The sequence below is a fragment of the Rhinolophus hipposideros genome (genome assembly GCF_964194185.1).
Source record: "Rhinolophus hipposideros genome assembly, chromosome: 12".
In the NCBI taxonomy this organism is placed as follows: Eukaryota; Metazoa; Chordata; class Mammalia; order Chiroptera; family Rhinolophidae; genus Rhinolophus; species Rhinolophus hipposideros.
Window position 1 is genome coordinate 7,484,986 of NC_138058.1, and position 19,787 is coordinate 7,504,772.

Below are 19,787 nucleotides of genomic sequence, written 5' to 3' on the forward strand. Positions count from 1 at the left end.
TTATTTTTGATCACATGATTAAAGGGATATCACTTAGACTTCTTCAATATAAAGTAACTCATCTTCCCTGTGTAATTTAAAAAATATTTTGTGAGAAGGTAATTTGTGACTATGCAAATATCACATTCCTTATTCAAATGTCTACTTATATATTTGTTTCTATCCAGATACACATAGTGATTCCTAATTTAATCAAAGAGTTCTACCTCTTTTAAAATTTATTTTGATTTTTAATTAGTTTCAGACATACAAAACAATCTAATAGTTAGACATTTACACCCCTCACAAAGTGATAACCCCTTCCCCCAATCTACTACCCCTGTGACATTGCACACTGCCGTTACATTTCCACTGTCTCTATTCCTTATGCTGTACTCCACATCCTGTGACCATATATATATATAAAATTATATATGTATATAATTACATATATTATATACAATATATATTATATGTAATATATGTATTAAAAATAGTTGACATTCATTATTATTCAGCTTCAGCTTCAGGTGTACAGTGCAGTGATCAGGCATCTATACAATCCCTGAAGTGGTCTCCCTAATGAGACAAGTGTCCATCGGATACCCTACAAAATCTTTACAACTTTATTGATTACATTCCCCAAACTGTCTTTCGTATCCCTGTGGCAATCTGTGGTTACCGATTGTGTCTTCCCCTCACCTTCTCCCTTCTCCTTCTAATCCCTACCCACCTAGCAACCCTGTTTTTCCTCTACATCTCTGAGACTGTTTCTGATTAGTTTGTTCATTTGTTCTGTTCTTTAGATTCCACATATAAGGGAGATCATATGGTATTTGTCTTTCTCCGTCTGACTTATTTCACTTAGCATAATGTTCTCTAGGTCCAGCCATATTATTGCAAATGGTAAGATTTCATTATTCTTTATGGCTGAGTAATACTCCATTGTATAAATGTACCACATTATACAATTTTTAGTCTAGTCATCTACCGAGGGACATTTCGGTTGTTTCCATGTTTTGGCTTTTGTGAATAACACTGCAATAAACGTAGGGGTGCACATATTTTTTTGAGGTTATACCCTTTATAATCATTATTTCTTTTGATAATCAAATTGTACCATATCTCAGAGAACTTTCTGAATTTTTGACAAGTCACGATCTTATTTTGAGTATTTCCTCACTTTAAGGGGCATTAAGATGTTCCAAGTTCATCTTGTAGTTTTCTGCCTCACCACTAGATTGTCATTTCTGCAAGGTGTCCTGACCTGTAGCATGACATTTTGAAAACAAAAGCTAGGAGTGCACATTGGTCTTGGGGTAGTACTTCTTTCAGGCTCTGTCATTGGATGAGAAACACACACACACAGACACACACACACACACACATTCACTTATGTGTATCTAAGTCTATATATCTAGTTATCAATATTGAAAGTAATGTGTTAAAACTGCTATCTTCATTCCAATCCAGCATCTCAGAATCCATTCCAGTAGTTACACTTTATGTGCAACTCCTTTTACAAACAGAAAACTGCTTCTATTGTCACCAATGTACTCCATTCATCCATCTCCCTGTCTGTAACTCATCTGTCACTACCATCCCCATGCCTTTTCTTTCCTCACTCTGACATCCTTACCAGGTTGACTGCCACTAACTCTTCACTATCATCTGATGCTACTCAAGCTTCAACACCTTCTGTGATATTAAGATCTTTGAACAAGGTTAAATCTTGTTTGGGGATGGCGACATGGCAGCAGGATTGCTAAACTCAAAGCAGCAGAGATTGACATCTGCAGTTTCAATGAGATATTTAAGGCAAATATTCAGGCAACGGGTGAGGTGAGGGACAGATTCAGGACAGTGAGGTGAGGGACAGGTTCAAGATGGTATCTCTGATAAAACACCCTGAGAGTAGTGAAGTCCATGAAGTGGTTGATGAAAAATACAAAGTTTCATAATTTGAGGCTCTAAGTGAATTTCTTAAAATTGTGAATATAGGATAGAGATAAGATCACTGTTTGTTTTGTAGGAATTTGTTTTAGATGTGGAAAGAAGATAATTTTAGATTTGAACATGTTGAGTATTAGATGTTGGCAAAGAAAAAAAATGTTTTAGGGAAATAGTCTTGGTAGAATCCTGGTTGTACTGAGTTAAAGAATGAATGAGGTTTAGATGTCTTATAATGGCAAAATGAAACAAAGAGTATCTTGGTTTTGTTCTTTCAAAATTTTGTTTTTGTGGTTTATTTGTTAATTTCATGACTTTAATTTCTTCTCTCAGATAAAGACAGCTGTAGAATATCCTCCCTACATCCAATATTTTTTTTTTTTTATCTTATTCTCCCTCACTTTTTTTCATCTCCACTCACTGTCTCTCTCCTAGGTGGTTGGCTAAGGTGATAAAGAACAAGATTCATTGTAGAAAAACAGATAGAAGAGGAAATGATATGATGATTAGAGCTAGTCTACTTATATTTTCCTTTTCTAGTTCTGCATATTTACAATTGTATTAGCTTCCTTTCACTGCTGTAACAAATTACAACAAATTTAGAAGCTTAGAACATAATAAGTATATTATGTTTCAATTCTGGAGGTCATAAGTCTTAAATGGGGCTTTTGGGCTAAAATCAAGGTGTTGGCAGAGCTTCTTCATTCATTCTGGACTCTCTAAGGAAGACTGTTTCCTTGCTTTTTCTGGTTTCTGTAAGAGGCTCGCATTCCTTAACTAGTGGCCACTTCCTTCATTTTCAGAGTGTATCACTCCAACCTCTGCCTCTTTTGTCACATCTCCTCTCTTTATGACATTGACCTCATACACTCCTCTTATAAAAATCTCTGTCATTATATTGGGTCCACTTGGATTACCCCAGATAGCCTCTTTCTTTCAAGATATTTAACTGAATCACACGTGAAAAGTCCCTTTATCATATAAGGTCATATATTCACTGGTTTTGGGGATTTGGACATGAACTTCATTGGAGAGTGCTATTATTCTATTAGTTGTACTCAACAGAGTGCACAACACTTTGCACTATGCAAAAGTACTTTTTGCACAATTGCTTAGCACTGTGTATAGCACTTAAAGTGTAATTTTTCAGTGAATACTTTAAATAAGCCTACAAGGTACATACCATTATTGCACGCTATTTTATAGATGGGGACATACTGAGTTTAAGTCACTTACCAAAAGTCATATAGTTGGTAAATGTTATAACTCAGAAATTCACCCAGGTGTGTGACTCAAAAATCTTTACTTGTAAACAATGAGGATACAAACTAGATAGAGCAGGTGTTATTTTTATTTCCATACTATAGATAGTGACACCAAGGATTTAAAGAAATCCAGTGATACAATAACAATAAAAAGTAGATACATAATAGCAGAAGAGTGGCTGCAAGGCTTCTGAATTTAAATGGATCTTGCCCATGGACAGACAATCTCGTTATACTTTGTGTCCTAGTTCCACTTTCTCTCCAGCAAGGGTCTGGCATTTGGATAGATGAGTGGTTATTATAACTCAGATAATGGAAAAAACAACAAAGTGTGGGAGGCATACATATGGTAAAATAAAGGAAAATATGATAGTAGAAAAAAGAATAAAGAGGGGAAAGTAGAAAGATAGTTTGAGGAGGACAGACTGCAGATGATGCTTGGCTCTCAGAATCATTTGTGATCCTGTTATCTGTGTAACTGCATTTGATGTTTAGGGATGGAATTTTGGTGACTGTTGTGGCTGGATTCCCCAAGGAAGCAATATTGTCTAAGACAACTTTTAGAAGTCCATTTACTTCTTTCCATATATGAAACATTAGCAACTACAAATGGAATGCCTATTTAAGTTTTGCTTTTTTTCCCTCAAGAATCTATATTTTCCTGAATAGTTGCAATGATAACTTACGAGTTTCTAAAATTAAATTCACCAAATATTTCTCTCATCGGAACACAGAAATACACTGATGAGATATATGTAAAGTTAACCCAAAATATAACTGAAAACTGAATATGGTTTTCAGTTTCATTTCCCTTTTACGACCACAACACCTGATTTTTAGCAAGAGACAGAAGACTTTAAGAAGAAACTGGATTATAACCATGCCCATTACTAATGCTACCATCATCACCACCAACTCCTTTTCCAAATTAAATTTGTTGGGGTGACAATGGTTAGCAGAATTATATAAGTTTCAGGTGTACATTTCTATAATACATCATCTATATGTCTCATTGTGTGTTTACCACCCAGCGTCAGTTTTCCTTCCATCACCAATAACTCTTAGGCCACAAGTGTCATTTTTCGAATCCTGACCATGTGGCAGACAGCTTACTCAAGTCAATGCAATATTCTTTAATTCAAATGCTGTAAGTTCTTTGGTGATTTCAGAGTGGTAAAACACCATGCTCTTATAACTTCGTATGATGTCCAAGACTTTAACTGGATGTCTTCTGATAACAGTAGCTACTCAGTCAAATGCAGAATGACTGGTACCTTAAGATTAATGCTACAAGGACAAGCATAGACCCAAAGTGAAAGGGCGGACATTGACACTCCAAGCAAATGGTACCCAGAGAAAATCAGGTGTAGCCTTAATGATATCAGATGAAACAGACTTCAGGGTGAAAAGATAACAAGAGACAAAGATGGACATTTCATAATGGTAAAGGGGACTATACAACAAGAAGACATAATAGTCATCAATATTTATGCCCCCAATCAGGGAGCACAAAATATACCAAGCAACTACTAACAGAACTAAAGGGAGAAATTGACCAAAACACAATTATACTAGGGGACTTAAATACATCATTGACAGCTATGGATAGATAATCCAAACAGAAAATAAATAACGAAATGGCAGCCCTAAATGACACATTAGATGAAATGGACATAATTGACATATATAGAGCACTTCATCCTAAACATCAGACTATACATTCTTTTCTAGTATACACGGAACATTCTCAAGGATAGACCATATATTGGGACATAAAATCAGCCTCAGCAAATTTAAGAAGGTTGAAATCATACCAAGCATATTCTCTGATCACAAGGCTTTGAAATTGGATATCAACTGCAAAAAGAAAGCAGGAAAAAACACAAATACATGGAGATTAAACAACATACTTTTAAAGAATGACTGGGTCAAAGAAGAAATTAGAGGAGACATCAAAAGATACATAGAAACAAATAACAATGAAAATACATCCTATGAAAATTTTTGGATGCAGCGAAAGCAGTTTTAAGAAGGAAATTTATATCATTACAGGCCTATCTCAAGAAACAAGAAAATTCCCAAATAAATAACCTCATGTTACACCTTAAAACTAGAAGAAGAAGAACAAGTGAAACCCAAGGTCAGCAGAAGAAAGGAAATAACAAAAATCAGAGCAGAACTAAATGAAATAGAGAACAAAAAGACAATAGAAAAAATTAATGGGACAAAGAGCTGGTTCCTTGAAAAGATTAACAAAATCGACAAACCCTTGGCTAGACTCATTAATATAAGAAGAGAGAAGACATTAATTAACAAAATCAGAAATTAAAAAGGGGAAGTTATCAAGGACACCACAGAAATACAAATGATCATGCAAGAATACTATGAAGGACTATATGCCACCAAATTCAATAACCTCGAAGAAATGGACAAGTTCTTAAGATACATATAGCCTTCCCAGGCTGAACCATGAAGAACTGGAAAATCTAAATAGGCTGATCACCAGTAAAGAAATTGAATCAGTCATCCAAAACTTTTTTCAAAAGTGAAAGTCCGGGACCAGATGGCTTCACTAGTGAATTCTAACAAACCTTCAAACAGGATCTAATACCAATCCTACTCAAAATCTTCCAAAAAATTGAAGAAGAGACAGTACTCCCTAACTCATTTTATGAGGCCAACATTACCCTGATACCAAAACCCGGTAAGGACAACACAAAAAAAGAAAACTACAGACCAATATCTCTGATGAATACTGATGCAAAAATCCTAAACAAAATTCTAGCAAATCGAGTACAACAATGCATTAAAAAGATTATTCATCACAACCAAGTGGGGTTCATCCCCGGGGCACCTGGATGGTTCAACATCCACAAATCCATCCATGTAATACATCACATAAATAAAATAAAGGACAAAAATCATACGATAATATCAATTGATGCAGAAAAAGCATTTGACAAGATACAACATCCATTAATGATTAAAACACTTAATAAAATAGGTATAGAAGGAAAATACCTTAACATAATAAAGGCCATGTATGACAAGCCCTCAGCTAATCTCATAATTAATGGTGAAAAACTGAAGCCCCTTGCTTTATGTTCAGGAACACGACAGGGCTGTCCCCTGTCACCTCTGCTTTTCAACATAGTGTTGGAAGTCCTTGCCAGAGCCAGCAGGCAAGAGAAAGAAATCAAAGGCATCCAAATTGGGAATGAAGAAGTTAAATTGTCACTTTTTGCAGATGACATGATGCTATATGTAGAAAACCCTAAAGACTCCACCAAAAAGCTATTAGAAACAATCAACGCATACAGTAAAGTTGCTGGCTACAAAATCAACGTATAAAAGTCCATTGCATTCCTATATACTAACAATGAAATCTCAGAAAAAGAAATACAAAAAACAATTCCCTTTGCAATTGCAGCAAAAATAATAAAATACCTAGGAATAAAGTTAACCAAGGATGTGAAGGATCTCTGTGCTGAAAACTGTAAGACATTTTTGAAAGAAATTGAAGAAGACACAAAGAAATAGAAAGACATTTCGTGCTCATGGATTGGAAGAATCGACATAGTTAAAATGGCCATATTACCCAAAGCAATGTACAGATTTAATGCAATCCCCATCAAAATCCCAATGGCATTTTTAAAAGAAATAGAATGAAAAATCATCAGATTTGTTTGGAACCACAAAAGACTCCGAATAGCCAAAGATATCTTAAGAAAAAAGAACAATACTGAAGGTATCACACTCCCTGACTTTAGCTTGTACTACAGGGTTACAATAATCAAAACAGCATGGTATTGGCAGAAAAACAGACACATAGACCAATGAAATAGAACTGAGAACCCAGAAATAAAACCACATAAATATGGACAGATAATTTTTGACAAAGAAGCTAAAAACATACAATGCAGGAAAGACAGACTCTTCAGTAAGTGTTGCTGGGAGAATTGGATAGCCAAGAGCAAAAGAATGAAACTGGACTGCTATCTGTCACCATGTACCAAAATTAATTCAAAATGGATCAAAGACTTAAGCATAAGACCTGACACAATAAACTGCATAGAAGAAAACATAGGAACTAAAATTATGGACCTTGGGTTCAAAGAGCATTTTATGATTTTGACTCCAAAGGCAATGGAAGTAAAAGCTAAAATAAACAAATGGGACAATGTGAAACTTAAAAGCTTCTGCACAGCAAAAGAAACCATCGACAAAATAAAGAGGCAACCAACTGAATGGGAGAAGATTTTTGCGAACAGTTAAACAGTTCCTCCGATAAGGGGCTAATATCCTAAATATACAAGGAACTCATGAAGTTCAACAACAACAGCAAAAAAAAAACAAAAAAAAAACACAAAAAAAAACAACAACAACAAAAAAAAAACAATTGAAAAATGGGCAGAGAACCTAAAGAGACATTTCTCCAAAGAGGACATACAAATGGCAAATAGACATGAAAAAATGTTCAACATCATTAATTATCAGAGAAATGCAAATAAAAACCACAATGAGATATCACCTCACCCCAGTCAGAATGGCTATCATCAACAAGAAAAATAGTCAGAAGTGTTGGAGAGGCTGTGGAGAAAAAGGAACTCTCATACACTGTTGGTGGGAATGCAGACTGGTGCAGCCATTATGGAATGCAGTGTGGAGGTTCCTCAAAAAATTACAAATAGAATTACCATATGACCCAGCAATCCCTCTCCTGGTTATCTACCCAAAAAATCTGAAAACATTTATCCATAAAGACACGTGTGCTCCAATGTTCATTGCAGCTTTTTTTACGGTGGCCAAGTCATGGAAACAACCAAAATGTCCTTCCATAGATGAATGGATAAAGAAGTTGTGGTATACATACACAATGGGATACTATTTGGCGGTAAGAAAAGATGATATAGGAATATTTGTGACAACATGGATGGATCTTGAGAGTATATATAATGCTAAGTGAAATAAGTCAGACAGAAAAAGCAGAGAACCCTATGATTTCACTGATATGTGGTATATAAACCAAAAACAACAAAAGAACAAGAGAAACAAATGAGAAACAAAAACTCATAGACACAGACAATAGTTTAGTGGTTACCGGAGGGTAAGGGGGTGGGGAGAGGGAGATGATGGTAAGGGGGATCAAATATATGGTGATGGAAGGAGAACTGACTCTGGGTGGTGAACACACAATGGGATTTATAGATGATGTAATACAGAATTGTACACCTGAAATCTATGTACTTTCACTAACAATTGTCACCCCAATAAATTAAATTAAAAAAAAGAAAAAAAGAAAATGCAAAAAAAAAAGTATCAATGTTACCCAAGGCTTCAGCAAACAAGTGTGCTATTCTCCAACATCAACTCATAAGTATTAGATAATGTGGGGTGATGTAGAGGAGCACGAGCATTAGCCAGTGATAATGTATCAATCTCTAGATAGTTAACCCTTACCTGATAAGTCTTCCATTTGTTAGCTTTGGGACCATGAACAGATAACATACCTTTTCTGAGCTTTAGATTCTTCATAATACTGATTTTATGAAAATGTTAGATTGAGTGAAATTGTACAAATGTTTTGAGGAAGTAGAGTTTGGAAAGTATAGCAGATTTGAATCCTCCACTTAGCTTCTGCTACCTATCTGTGTATTCTTAAGGCTGTATGTGACCACTTCTAGCTTTATTTCTCTGTGTGTTGTGTTTGTGTGTGTTTGTGCACATGCGTATGTGTAAAAGGGAGAAATAGTACCTTATACATAAGTTTTATGATGATTGAAAGCTAGTGGCAAATAGTAGCTGGTAAACATGTTAGTTTTTTATTTTCTTTCCATGTGACCTCCCTGAAGCAGACAATGAAAATGGGAAGTTTACTTGTTTTGCAACAAGGAGAACTTTTGCCATGGTGGGAATGTGGAGGCTGAGGAAGGAATAGAGTCTGAATTCATCCACTACGCAGCATCATGAAGAATTCAATAAGCTAGCAGTTGGCAAACCTCCCTGGAACCAAGTGGACAAGATCCTTAACTTTTCTGAGCCTGAGTTTTATAATCTGTAAAGAGATGTATAATTCTGCCTTCTTTTGCTTCAGAGTGGGCTGCTGAGTGGGCCACTGGCACAGATATTAGAGAAATATCTCAAAAAACAAAGCATTACAAAAAGATAAGAAACCTTTACCAATATATCTTGAGCAACGATTACATTGCTTCTAATACCTGGTGATCAGAAACTATTCTGAAAATATAACCTCAACTGTGCATATGCATTTGTACTGAAACTTTTTGGATTGTTCCCACATGTCTCTATAATCCAGTTTATTTAACTAACCTTTCATTATTTTTTCCCTCAACATACAACCTCTGCTGTGCCCAATTCTATTTCCTCTGCATACCTGATATATGTTATGGGGATGGTGGCTACTTTTGGCCCAGCCTTGTACCTGGCCAAAATTGGTCTCTTTCTCTGAGCAGGAGGCACTTTCTAATCTGGTCTTTGCTCACCATATAAGACCTAATTGAACTTCCTTTCATCTGGACTGCTTTAGCACTTTGAGTCAACATCACATAATTTAACATTTAATTATATTTTAAAAATGGAGTGAAGGAATATATCCAGACCAAAAGCGATTCATTTATTTTAGTGATAGTCCAAGCTGGAAAAAGAGAGGGAAAAAGTGATTTCTATTAAGTGTGGCCTACCTCACCAGAAACAAGCCAATCAACCATGCAATTTTTATTTATGTTTCCTTTTCATTTCCTGAGGGCAAATATATATTCTACCCCCTCCAAGATGTCAAGTAGTGAGCAGCTATAAATCACTAGTGATGTGCTGAAACTAAGCTTTTTAGGGGGCCAGAAGAATGACTGGAGGGTTATTTTTAGCAATATCCACAAAATAAGGTCACTATTAAGAAACATATAGAAAAAAACGAAAAAACAGGGACATCTTTGTCAGATAATATTTCAAGAGATATTCAGCAATGAATAGGGAAAATATCAATACATTTCTAGTAGCTGAGATCATTTGATTGGATTAAATACTAACTGACATAGGTTTAAATATTTCTAAATAGTTCTTCTGTATATATAACTAGGGCTAAAATTTTATGAAAGTTTTAAAAAGTAAACATAACATGATTTAAACATCCTGGTTACTTTTTTTCCCACTATTTGAGAGGCAGTCTAATATATTCAAAGACTGTGGATTTTGAAATCATAGCTTTTTCATGTATTAGTTGTCTGACCTAGAGTAAAAATTCAATTTCACGAAATCTAAATTTTCTCACCATACAATGGGAACAATAATGTCCACCTCACTATTATTGAGGATTTATGTGAAGAATAAATGGAAAATTGAACCTATGCTTTCTGGTGCTTCAGTAAGTATCAGACACATGTTAGTTAGTTCTTCCTTCTCCTTGTTTAGATTCTACATATTTATTTTGATGATTCAGCTCTCATAAAAAAAATTAAAAACCCTAATATTTTAGAAGAACTCATTATTAGAATCCATTATTTGGGATTGCCATTAGAGTCTGAAACACATTATTTTGATTATTACTGACCATTGATGTAGCTTTTTAAAGGAAATGGTTTAAATAACGTATAGCTCATCCAAAAAGTAAGAAAAACATCACAAAAATAATAGGAAAAAAGTATCTTTAAGGAGCATAGACTCTAAACTGAAAAGACATTTTAATACCTTCTATGCAAGTATGACACATAAAAAGGCCCTATAACATACTGATATTTATCATATCTAAAATTACGCACATGCACGTGTGCATGCACACAGAAACACACACACACACACACACCACATATTTCTCTTACCTGTGATATACATATGCAGAAAATTAATTAGGTGGGAACATACCTACATTTTTAAAAATTGTAATCAGTGGACACTGAGTTATCATTGTTTCCATTACAAATGCTTTTTTAAAATTAATTATCTAGTTAATTAAAATTTTAAGTATAGTTAGCATACAATGTTATACTAGTTATATTAGCTTCAGGTGTACAGCACAGTGATTCAACATTTTTATACCTTATAGTGTGATCACCCCACTATTTCTAGTAACCATCTGTCACTGTGCAAACTTATCACAATACTATTGGCTATATTACCCTTCCCCATTTTTCTTCTTTTTTTTCATTTTTAAAGTTAAAAATGATTTTATAGTTTCAGGTGTACAAAGCAAAGTACTAGTTAGACATTTAAACCCCTCATAAAGTGATAACACACCCCCAAGCTACTACCCCTCTGACATCTTATACAGCTGTTACAATACCTTCGACTATCTTCCCTATGTTGTACTCCACATCCTGTGACTATATATATTTAGTTATAGTTGACATTCAATATTATTCTACTTCAGCTCTTCAGGTGTATAGCACATTGGTCAGACATATGCACACTCTATGATGTGATCCTCTTGATAAGTCCTGTGCCCGTTGGGCACCTTACATGATCTTTACAACATTGTCGATTATATTCCCCAAACTGTATTAACTATGAATTTATACTTCTTAATGCCTTCACTTTTTTCACCCTGCCCCTAACCGCATTCCCATCTATACCCTGATAGATCTAGTACCTATCTGGCACCATACCTAGTTAACACAGTATTGTTGACTATGTTCCTTATGCGATAACCTACATCACCATGACTACTGTATAACACCCAATTTGCTCTTAATCCCTTCCCCTTTCATCCATCCTTATCCCTCCTCCCATCTTAAAGAAGTCCTTCTAAGAGTCCTTGTAAGACTGGTTTGGTGGTGATGAACTACTTCAGCTTTTTCTTGTCTGGGAAGCTCCTCATCTGTCCTTCAATTCTGAATGACAGCCTTGCTGGGTAGAGCAATCTTAGTTGTATGCTTAGTTGTATGCTTTTCATCACTTGGAATATTTCCTGCCACTACCTTCTTGCCTGCAAAGTTTCTGTTGAGAAATCAGCTGATAGTCTTATGGGTGCTCCCTTGTAGGTAATTATCTGCTTTTCTCTTGGTGCTTTTAAGATTTTCTCTTTGTATTTAACCTTTGGCATTTTCATTATGATGTGTCTTGGTGTGGGCCCTTTTGGGTTTATCTTGTATGCCCATTTCCTTTACCAGGTTAGGGAAATTCTCTGTCATTGTTGCTTCAAATAGGTTTTCAGTTCCTTGCTCTCTCTCTTCTCCTTCTGGTACCCCTATAATGCAAATGTTGGTATGCTTGATATTGTACTTGAGGCCACTTAAACTTTCCTCAATTTTTTGGATTGTTTTTTTCTTTTTGCTGTTCTGGTTGGTGTTTTCTGCTACCTTATTTTCTACATTGCTGGTTGGATTCTCTGCTGCATCTAATCTACTGTTGATTCCCTGTAATATATGCTTTGTTTCCATTACAGTATCCTTTATTTCTGACTCGTTCTTTTTCATGGTTTCCATCTCCATTTTTATGAGATCATAGATAATTCTTATAACTACTGTTTGAAACTCTGTGACTGATAGATTGCCTGTCACCATTTCTCTTAGTTCTTTTTTTCTGGAGCTTTGTTCTGTCCTTTCATTTGGGACATGTTTCTTTGTCTCCCCATTTTGGCTGCTTCCTTGTGTTTGCTTCTATGTATTAGATGGGGCTGCTATGTCTTCTGGCCTTAGTAGAGTGGCCTTACATTTTTGGTGTGCTGTGGGTTCAGTGGCACAGTCTTTCTGGTCACCTGAGCCACGAACGTCAGGTGTATCCCTTTTCTGGGTTGTGTGTGCCCTCCTCTTGTATTTGAGTCTTGGTTGATAACTGCACATTAATGTGAGGGACTGATCCTTGGGCTCCCTGGTTGTAATGACTGGCCTGGACTACAGTGGAAGGGTTGTTGTGCAGGGGCTGACCCTATAGACCAAGATATGCCTCAGCAGGACTCTGGTGCCTGCCCAATCTGCCCCTTGGGTGTGTCGTAGTTGGAGATGGCTAGGTGATGCTCCAGCTCCTTTTGAAGCTGGCCACCAGGGGTGCCAGTCCCAGGGCCACCTTGGAAGGGACCCACTGTAGGTCTACTTCAGCCACAGCTTGTGCCCCACCTGGGGTCACATAGGTGGAGCCAGAATGAAATCCACACATATCTGCCACTGTGCTGTGCTTGGACGCACCTTTGAGAGACCAAGCCACAAACTAAGGCCAGCTGCCACTAGTGCCGGCTTAGGGCTGCTCAGCCAGAGGTACAGGTTATGCTCAAGCCAGATGCTGCTTGTCTGGGTTTCACGGACCTTTGAGATACCCTAGGAAATGTGGTCTGCATGAGAAAGACACTGAAAGCAGCCTGAGTGTGCCCAAAAGTTGGGCAGGGCCAGGTCTCAAATCGCCATGATGGGACAAATGAACAGTAGAGACTCAGAAATAGTGGCTGCCTGTGTTTGCATGCCAGGAATGGGAAGCGCTCCACAAAGACACATTGGTCTCCACCAGCTCCCCTGTCCAAGAGAAAGCAGCCTCTCCAGCCTCCGTCCCAAGCCAGACCACTCAATTCCCCACCTTTTGTCCATGCTGCCTTTCCAGCTGCTGCCCCAGCAATGGAGCTCAGAGCCAGTGATTCCATTGGTGGGTAAGTCCACGCACACAGTCCCTTTAAGAAAAGCTCCTGAGAGTGCAACCACACTGTCTCACTCAGTCACAATCTCTGCTGTTTCTCACAACTAAACATTATGGGGACTTCTCTCCCCAGCCCTGGAATCCTGGGCTGGGGTGGGGCTGGTATCTCTCACTCTTTTAGTGGATGGGGGGCCCCACAGCTGAAATAGCGCTCCCAGTCTTTAATGATAATACATGGGTGTGCAACCAGCCTGTTCCGTGTCTCTGACCTTCCTACCAGTCTGGAGGTGGCTTGTTCTGCATGTCCTTATTTGAAAGGCTTCAGTTGAGCTTGATTTTAGGCGATTTTCTATAATGTTGTTTTGTAGATTACTTGTCATTTTGATGTGGTTGTGAAACAAGGTAGACACTGCATTTACCTACTGCACCATTTTGGTTTTCTCCTCTACCCTTCCCTTTTTTCACCCATCTCATCACCCTTTTCTCTTTGATAACCATTGCTTTGGCCTCAGTTTCAGTGAATCTGCATTTGTTTTGTTTTGTTTGTCCCCTTTTTTTGTTTGTTTTGTTTTGTTGTTTTGCTTTGTTTTTTAGATTTCACGTATAAGTGAAACCATACAGCATTTGTGTTTCTCTACCTGACCTATTTGCAACAACATGGATGGACCTAGAGGGTATTATGGTAAGTGAAATAGCCATTTGAAAAGGTTTAAGTGACAAAGCATATCACCAATTATTGAAATGCACCTCTGTATAGACAGTATGTTATTAAATGCCAACGACAGATACTTTTCAATTAACCTTTATATTGAGAAATTATAAATTCACATACAGGTGTGAGAAATAATGCAGAAACATTCCACCTAATTTTTACCTACTTTTTTTCTGTGGTAACATCTTGCAAAACTATTATAAAATATCAAAACTAAGACATTGACATTGATGCAATCAAAATACAGCACGATCCTATCACCATAAGAATCCTTTATGACGCTCTGGTATAAGCTCACCCACTTCCGTCCACCTCTACTCCAATCTTAACCTCTGTTAGCTAGTACTCTACTCTCCATTTCTTTCTTATTTTCAAAATATATAAATAGAATCCCACAGCATGTAACTTTGGGATTGGCTTTTTTTCTCTCAGCGTAATTCGCTGGAGATTTACCCAGATTGTTGTGCGTATCATCTTTTTTTATTTTTTGTATTTATTGCTGAGTGATATTCCATGATAAAATGTATCACAATTTGTTTAACCATTGACCCACCAGAAGACATGTGAGCTGTTCCCAGTTTGGGACTATTATGAATGGAGCTGCTATAAATATTCTTCTGTTAACTGGTGTGTGAACATAAGTCTTCAATTCTTTGAATAAATGTCCCATGATGCAATTGTTGCATCATATGCAGTTGCATATTTAGTTTTAAGAAGGTTTCACAGTTTTCCGGAGTGAGTATGCCATTTTACATTCCCACCAGCAGTGTATGCATGATTCATTTCTTCACATCTTTGTCAGAATTTGACGTCAGAATATTTTATTTCAACCATTGTGATAAGTGTATTGTGATATCTCACTGTGGATTTAATTTGCATATCATGATGGTTAATGATGGTGAAAAACTTTTTATGTGCTTGTCTTCTGTCTATCCTCATATGTGACATGTATCTTTATGTTTTTGCCCATTTTCTGATTAGATTTTTTTTGTTTTACTGTTAAGTAAGGAATAACTTTTTAGAGTTCTTTATATATACTAGATACCAGTCCTTTGTTAGATTTGTTGTTTGCAAATATTTTCTTGCACTCTGCAATTGTTCTTTTATTCCCCTTACTGAGGTTTTTCACAGAGAAAATATTTTTAGTTTTGATGAAGTTCAGTCTATCCATTTCTTCCTTTTATAGAATAACTTTTTGGGTATAAAGTCTGAAAACTCTGTCTAGTCCTGCACTGAAGGTTTTTTTTCTATGGTTTTGTCTAAAAGTTTTATAGTTTTATATTGTTTCTAAGTCTATGATGCATCTTGAGTTTATATTTGTATCAGGTATGAGACTAAAGTCAGAGTTCATTGTTTTCTTCATAGATATTCAATTCCCCAACACCATTTGTTGAATGGCTATCATTCCATTATTGAATTGTTTTGCATTTTTACGTTTGCCAGAAAATATACCCTTTGAGCATCTTTGGGTGGGTCTATGTCCGAAATCTCTCTCTCTCTCTCTCTTTCTCTCTCTCTGTCATTGATCTGTGTGTCTATCACCATCAATACCACAGTCCCGATTATTGTAGCTACTTAATATGCTATATAATAAACAGGTCGACTGATTCCTCCCATATTATTATTATTATTAAAAATGTATTGGCTATTCTAGTCCTTTGCTTTTTTATATAAATTTTATAATCATTTTGTCTTTATCTCAGGAATTGCATTAGGTTGTATATCAATTTGGGGAGAATTTACATCTTTACTATGTCAAGTCGTCCAAGGCCCATAAATATAGTGTGCCATTCCATTTTATGTAGATCATGAATTTCTTCCATCAGCATTGTCGAGTTTTCAGTATGCAAGTCCTGTACATGTTTTGTTAAATTTATAGTTCAGTACTATTTTCTTTTGAGGAGTCTGGCTTCTGGCCAGAATTCTACGTATGATTTTTTAGACCTGACCAGAGTCAGTTATAAAAGCTTTACCTGGCAGGCCTCATGGGAGAAGCTGCCCTTCCCATACCAGTGTTCAGCTGCAACACTGCAGTCTCTGAAGGAAGTTCCAGTCAAGGATTCAGGCCACTCATCCGGCCATGCTCTTAGACATATCTACATTCCTGGTCCGGGTACCTTCTTTAGGAGGCCTTTGCATCTAGGGCCATAAGCAGAAAACTTTTGTTGGCACCTGTGTCAAAGACCTCCCTTTCAAAGGGAAATGGGGGAATTTAAAGACACTTTTCCCCCTTGGACTTGGTATCCATTTCTAGTCCACATCCAGCCTTTCCCAATCGCCTTGTCCCCAGGCCTCAGTTCCTTAACAAGGCAGGGACCTTTCATTCAAGAATCCCCAGAAGTGAGACTTCTCTCACACAAAGGACCCTGCACCATGGCAGGACAATGTAACAGGAGGGAGTTGTTCTTTATCTGGTTTAGTCTCTTGCTGAAAGTGGTCACCGTAACTGAGTAAGGGCTTGCCTCTGGGTTTCATTTGTGGCTCGCTGCTGCAGTGTACAGTGCATCCCTTGACAATGCAGGTCTGTCTAGCTCAGCTAAGCTTCTAACATCTTCCATTGTTCTCTCCCCTCCCCTGCCCTGCCCCCATCCTCTGGGATTGTGGATGGTATTGTTTTTATTAATTTTGGTGTTCACCCTTTTATCACTAGTTTATAGAAATACACTTTATTTATGTATGTGTATCTTGACTCCGTGAAGGCAATCATCTCATCTGGAAATAAGAACAGTTTTACTTCTTCATTTTCCTATCCGTATGACTTTTATTTTCTTTTTGTGCCTTATGTGATTGGCTAAAACTTCCAGCAGTATACTGAACAACAGTGGGGAGAATGGATAGCTTTGCCTTGTTCCTGACCTTAGGGAGAAAGTTCTCAGCATTTCAGTATTAAGTATAATGTTAGCTGTAAGTTTGACTAGTAAGTGGTCATTATCAAGTTGAGGAAGTTCCCCTCAATTCTTATGTTTTGAGTTTTAATTATTCATGGTTGCTGTGCTTTTCCAATATCGATTGAAAAATAATGGGACTTTTTTCTTTTTCAACCTGTTAATTGAGTGGATTACATTAATTGATTTTCAAATATGGAATCAGACTTGTTTTCCTGGAATAAACCCACTTGATCACGGTGCATAATTCTTTCTATATTTGAATTCTGTTTGCTAATAGTTTATTAAAGTTTTATGTGTATAGTAATCAAGGAAATTGGTCTGTAGATCTCTTTCTTCCTTTCGTTTTTTGCATTGTTTTTGTGTGATTTTCATATCAGAGTAACTGTCCCTTCATAAATGAATTTGAAAGCACATTATCCTCTTCTATTTTCTGGGAGAGACTGTACAGAATTGACATTAATTTTTCTTTAAACATTTAGTTTAATTCTCCAGTAAAATCATCTGGACATAGATATTTTGGGAGTAAGCTTTTAAATTACAAATAAATTTCTTTACTAGTTTTATGGCTACTCAATTTTCTGTTTCATCTTCGGTGAGTTGTGTTAGTTTGTGTGTGTGTGTGTGTGTGTGTATGTTTAGGGAAGGCTTACTTTATATAAGATGTCAGACTTATTTGTATATATTTGTTTATAATATTCTCTTACTATTCATTTGATTACTGAGGGTATGTAGCGGTATTTCATGTTTCATTCCTTCTATAGGTAATTTGTGTCTTTTCTACAATTTTTTTGTCAGTTTTGCTAGAAGTTGGCCAGTTTTGTTGGTTATTTCAAAGAACTAGTTCTTTGTTTTATTAATTTTCTCTATTGTTTTTCTGTTTTCTATTTCATTAATTTCTACATTATTTTTTATAATTTCCTTCTTTCTACTTGCTTGGGTCTTCTTTGCTCTTCTTTTTATCATTCTTTTTTTTTTTTTTTCTTTTTATCATTCTTAATGATAAAGCATAGCTTATTGATTTAAGATGCTTCCTCTTTTTTAAAGAGTGCATTTAGTGCTATAAATCCCTCTCTCAGTACTGCTTTAGTTGTGTACCACAGATTTTAACACATTTTATTTTAATTTTTATTCACTTAAAAGAATTTTTAAAATTTTCTTTGAGGAGACTTCCTCTTTGACCCTTGGAATATTGAGAAGTGTGTTTAGTTTCCAAGTATTTAGAAATATTCCTTATCAAATTTTAGTTTGATTCCATTGTGGTCACAGAACACATGCTGTATGATTTCAATTCTTTTACTTTTTTAAAGGTGTTTTTGTCCTAGTAATGGTCCATGTTTGTATATGCTCTGTGAGCACTTAAAAAATATGTGCATTTTGCTATTGGTGGACGGAGTGTTGTATAATGTTGATCAAATTCTGTTAGTTGCTGTTGTTGAGTTCTTCTGTATTTTTCTTATTTCTCCCTAGTTGTTCTATAATTGATAAGAGAAGGCATTGAAATATTCAACTCTAATTGCAGATTTTGGGTATTTTTTCTATCAATTCTATCAGTTTTGCTCCACTTATTTTGAAGCTGTATTTGATACACACATATCTAAAATTGCTATGTGGGTTTACCCTCTTGCTATTATATAACACCTGTTTCTCTGTAATTTATTTTGCTCTAAAGTCTACTTTATCTGATATTAATATGCCAACCTTGCTTTACTTTGATTATTATTTAAAAGATACATCCTTCAATTCAGTCTGATCATACCATTATATTTTAAATGAATTTTTGTATGCAGTATATTATTGGGTAATATATTTTATCTACTTTTCTAAGTTTTGCTTTTTAGTTGGTGTACTGAGATCAATATATTTAATATAATTGTTTATGTTTTAGGGCTAAAGTTTTCCATTTTATGTTTTTTTGTTTGTTTGTTTGTTCTGTCTGATATTTGTTTCAGTATTTTATTTTCTTTACCTCTGGGTGGGTACTTGAACAATTTTTAAAAGTTCATTTTGATTCATCTATTCTATTTTTATTGTACTTCTTTGTATAGCTCTTTTTAGTTATTTCAATATCATATATATATCATATATATATCATATATATCATATATATATTTAGATATTTCGATATCATATATATATCGTATATATATATCACCATTATTTATGGGCATCATGATTTTACCAATTCATGTGAAGTTTAAAAACATTACCTCACTTTATGTTCCTTTACCCACTGCTGTTGATATTTTAATTATCTAAATATGTTTCCTACATACAGTTAGAACCATGTCAGATAATGTTATGATTTTACTTTAATCATATAATTTAGAAAACTCAAGAGAGGAAATTCTAATGTATTTTCCCATATGTTCACTGCTTGTTTTCACCTTCCAGTATTTAGAGATTCCATTTAAAAATAAT